The sequence below is a fragment of the Mus caroli genome, unplaced genomic scaffold (assembly GCF_900094665.2).
Source record: "Mus caroli unplaced genomic scaffold, CAROLI_EIJ_v1.1 scaffold_13236_1, whole genome shotgun sequence".
In the NCBI taxonomy this organism is placed as follows: domain Eukaryota; kingdom Metazoa; phylum Chordata; class Mammalia; order Rodentia; family Muridae; genus Mus; species Mus caroli.
In genome coordinates, this window is record NW_018389770.1 from 3,269 (window position 1) to 8,324 (window position 5,056).

Sequence of the window (5,056 nt, forward strand, 5' to 3'; positions counted from 1 at the left end):
TGTAAAATTGGATGCCTTGGATAATGGTTATCAATCTGTCCTGAAAAGGAGGTGACTAATACTGCCCAATCATTAGATGTAGCTGCCAAGGTTTGAACTTGTGCAGCAGTATAAGGCACAATTAATAAATTAGGGTCTTGTCCAAAATGAATAATGGCTGCTTTTATCCCTCAGAGCACAAGCTGTGCAACTGCATCAGGGTACCAAGCTATTATTTTTGCCGGAGATGCACTTGGATGAACCCATAACAAGGGTCCATTTTGCCACAAAACTGCGGTCGGCAACTGGGCTGTCTTAAAGACGCACAAATCAAAAGGCTGTGACTCATCAATACGCTGTAATTGAGCCTTTTGCAAGGCATTCTCTACCTTTTGCGAGGCCTGATTAGTGGCAAAAGTAAGAGTCCTAGGGGAGGAGATATGAGAATCCCTTTCCAGAATATCAAATAAAGGTTTTAACTCAGCCGAGGAAATCTTTAAAAATGGTCTCAGCCAATTTATATCCCCCAATATTTTTTGAAAGTCGTTCAAGGTATGTAAATGATCTCTGAGGATCTCTAGCTTTTGAAGGATTATTCTAGTGGGAGATATAATAGACCCCAAGAATGTGCCCACTTCTAAAATTTGCAACTTTTCTGCTGCTATTTGTAATCCCCATTGTGCTAATATCTGTATCAAAAAACGGGTAAGATTCTTGCAAAATTGCCATATCCTTGTGTGAAAGTAAAATATCATCCATATAATGTATTATAAGCAAGGTGGGGAACTGATGTCTTACAGGTTCCAGGGCTGCTTGTACAAAAGGTTGACACATAGTAGGACTATTTGCCAAGCCCTGAGGGAGTACCTTCCACTGAAATCACTTATCAGGCTCCATATGGTTAAGAGCTGGAACAGTAAAGCCAAACCGTGGCCTATCTTGAGGACACAAAGGTATAGAGAAAAAGCAATCTTTAATATCTAGAATAACAACTTTCCAATGTCTGGGCAGGGCAGATAATAGGGGCAATCCCCATTGAATGGAGCCAAAAAGGTTCATTTGGGCATTAATTGCTCTGAGATCATGAAGAAGCCTCCATTTTCCTGATTTTTTCTTAATGGCAAAAATTGGGGTATTCCAGGGAGAAGTGGAAGGTTCTAAATGTCCCAAGCATACTTGTTCTGTGACTATTCTGGTTACAGCTTCTAATTTTTCAGGGGATAGAGGCCACTGGGAGACCTATACCGGCTCCTCTGTTACCCAGGGAATGGGCCTTGTAACCCCAACGGCCCCTAGGAAAAACCCAGGCCTCTCTTATCAGTATTACCATGGTGGGGAACAGGTTAGAGTCTGCCCTGTTCCTTTTTTCCCAGACCCTTCCCTTTCTTCTTGTAACTCATTTTACTCATGATTTTAACAGCTTGTGTAGAATACTCATTTGTTAAGGTCAGGCCCATTTCTGAAAGAACATCTCTCCCCCAAAGANTGACTGGTAATGGAAGGACATAGGGGTAAATAGGCCCCTCTGCCCCTCCGGAGTCTGCCACTCCAATTGTGTAGAACTGATTGTAGGACATGATTGATACCCCAGGCCCTGTAGTGAGTGGAAAGATTTATCTACAGGCCAGGCCCGGGGCCACCAATGTGAGGAGATGATGCTCTTATCCGCCCCTGTATCCATAATTCCCTGAAAATCCTTACCATTGATTGTTAAATACAGCATTGGTCTATTGTTTAGTGGCATAATTAGGTATGCTGCATCTTGGCCAGAAGAGCCCATACAATTGCGTTCATGTGTTTGTGTTCTTTCCTCTCTCCCTGTGGGCAACAGGATAATTTGTGCAATTCTATCTCTCGATGTAATGGAGAAAATTCCTTGAGGGCAGGAGCAAAGGACCTGGATTTCTTGTAAATGGTGATGATCTACTATTCCAGGATAAACTATAAGTCCTTGCATAGTCAGCGATCCCCGCCCTATTATCAGGCCCACTGTTCCTGAAGGTAAGTGTTCTGGGGCCTCAACTGTGATAGGCTGGACATTCATTTGGGGCATGAGTAGGAAGTCGGTGGTGGCACGCAGGTCCACTCCTGCGACTCCTCGGGGTTCATTTCGTCTAAGTTGCTCTGGCTTTTGACAAATCGATTCCCATATTTGTGAGGGCCCTGGGATCAGGGGCCCACAACCCCGTTTTTTGGTAGGCCGATGTCAGATTCATTGATTGGGGGCAAAAGCATCCCCTTTATATCGTGAACTGAGTGGCACTCACTAGCTTTGTGATAACCCTTTCCACAACGAGAGCAAAGAGTAGCCACTCGGGCCCGCCCTGGGAGGGGGCAGTCTTTCTTTTGGTGGCCTATTTTTCCACAGTTAAAGCAAGCTCTTTGTTTGCTGGTAGAGGGGCGTTTTTGTGATTGTAATATGGCCGCAGCCAGCCCTGCATTGGTAAGTGGGCCTCCCAGTTCTCTACATACCCTGAGCCAATCTTGCAATCCCTTGTTTTTTCTTGGTGTGATTGCAGTCCTGCATTCCTGTGTGGCCTGCTCATAAACAAGCTGTTCAATTAGCAGCATGGCCTGTTCAGGGTCTCCGAAAACCCTCCCCATGGCCTCAGTCATTCTCACTACAAAATCTGAGAATGGCTCCTGAGGGCCCTGGATAATCTTTGTAAGGTGGCCTCCAGCTTCTCCCTTTCTCGTAAGAGCTTTCCAAGCCTTGATGGCAGCCGCCGATATCTGAGCATATGCTCCCCAATGATAGTTAGTCTGATTGGCAGCAAACTGTCCCTGGCCCATTAGCAATTCAAAATTCCATTGTCTTTGATTATCATCTTCTGCCACAGCATTAATTCTTGCCTGATTCTGGGCAGCATCATACCACAAGACTTTCGACTCCATATATTGTCCCATATTAGGTAGAGTGGCCTTAGCTGTCATTTGCCAGTCTGCCGGAGTCATTGCTGTATTGGCAAATCTCTCGACCTGTACTAAGGTGAAGTTGGCATTGACTCCATAATTACGGACAGATTCTGCAAGTTCCTTAATTTGTTGGTATGCTACAGGGGCATGTATGCGTCCCGCCCCGTCTCTAGCATCGAAGACTGGAAAAGTCATCTGAATCTTTTTTAATTCCTCCTGAGGCAGAAAGGAACTAGCACCATATCTTGATTCATATGGTGGAGGCGCCGAGGGCTTGGGTGACAGCTCTATGCCACCCCTTTTATTATATTTTTGCTCTACCCCTTAATCAGGGCATACCTTTCCTCTTCATATTTTGCTGCTTCTTCTTCTAATTCTGCCTCTTTACTAGGGTCTAAATCATCAGGATCTGAGCTATCAAGCTCTAGGGCCTCTAAATCTTGGGTGGGATAAATATTATTAAGTTTACTTGTAGGGGGCACGTTTTCACCTTCCCCTTTTTTAACTCCCCCCTTTTCTAACTTCTGGGGAGGGCCTTTTTTCTTAGACATGTCTTTCTTTTTGCAAGCTCCTAATCTCTCACTCCATTTGGTTTCTGACATGCTGTCCTGAACCTCTTCTAACGCCTCTTGTCCCTCAATCACCTCAGGTCGGCAGGTCTCATCTTCTGAGCAATTCTTTATTAACTTCCAAATTGCCTTAGTGCCTAGTCGCAAGTCTCCCTCCTCAAATTTTTTATCTAGGTCTCTTCCCAGTTTATTCCCCGAGGCTATGATCAGGGAACCCGAACAAGCATACCATGGGGCAACACGATCAATCTCTTTGACAAAATTTTGTAGAGTGCGTGTGGCAATCTTGAGGTCTCGCTGCTTAAGAACAACTTGCAGTGTGTTTACAACTGACTGCGATGACCCCATTGTGCCTGCGACTGATCTACGCCCGACTTAAGGCACACTGAAGCATAAGTGAAAGTAAAATGCCACACTCCGCTCCCTTATGTACGAGAGACTGTCAGAGCGTGACAGTCCTGCCGCTTATCTATGTCGGACTGACCGCACCTCAAAGTTAACACCAGCCAAGATGAACACAATAAGACACTAGGAGAAAGAAAAAAGCACCAAGACTACCAAAACCAAAGCTTCTACCGACCCATCCCACGGTGATTCTAGATTGAGACCAAAATCAAAAGGAACAATAGGCTCACGGTCAGACATACCTCTCCGAACTTACCTTCCTCTGCAGTTCTGATCCTCCCCGTCTCTGGGGGGTCTCCTCAATAAAGGCAATGTTGAGGCGTACCCGAGTTTCGGCACCAGATGTCCCGTGCTACAGTCTCGCCAGCAAGAACACACACAGGACACTCGGATCCTTCTGTAGTAAAGCTTTAATGCATCTCGAGAGACAGATGATCAGCTTCTGAGGAGGAGACTCAGAGCACAGGAAACCCCGTCCTTAAATAGATCATGAAGAGCAGTTGGAGACATGCATCGCCCTGATTGGCTGCTCACCATCAGCCCAGATGTCGCCACGGGACTGGCAGGGCACAAGGAATGGAAAAATACTCCAGCACATGTGCAGACTACTTGTTTACCAGTTAGAACACCAGATGTCATCGCCATCTTGTAATGGCGATTGCAAGGGTGGGTCCTCACAACTGAGAATTGGGAACTAAGCTTAAGAGGCAGCCTTCATTAAAGGCTTAAAGATGTCTCTCAGGTAAAGAGGAGTTAGAGTTAAAAAGAAAGATTTGATAAACTTTTTTATTTTCATACTCTGGGCATGTCCATGGTTTACTATAGATGGAGCAGAGATACACTATAAAAAACGGTAAAAGGTAGGCAGAGATTTAAATGATGAACTACCTAATGAGGGTCCCGATGTGGTTCCTGCAACCATCTTTACTTATTAGGGAGTAACTATCAGAAGCTACCAGTGTGCCTCCTCTCCCTTCTCTGGCAGAATTCCCAGAAGAAGGAGAAAAAGAATTAGAGTTTGAACATGAGAGAGAGAGAATAAGTTTCAGAAAACAGTTATCCCCTGTTTGGGATCTTTTAGCAAAAAAATAAAGAAAATGAAAATAAGCTATTTCAGAGCTCTCCTAGGGACAGAAGGAAATTGGGAGACATCCTGCATCCTCTCTGTCTCCTATGGAGCTACTCTT

The 5,056-nt window shown here is 45.0% G+C and overlaps 1 pseudogene; it reads right to left on the minus strand.

The window, feature by feature from the left end:
* Positions 1–2,019: 2,019 nt before the first annotated feature.
* LOC110288291 lies at positions 2,020–3,812 on the minus strand (annotated as a pseudogene).
* Positions 3,813–5,056: the final 1,244 nt, after the last annotated feature.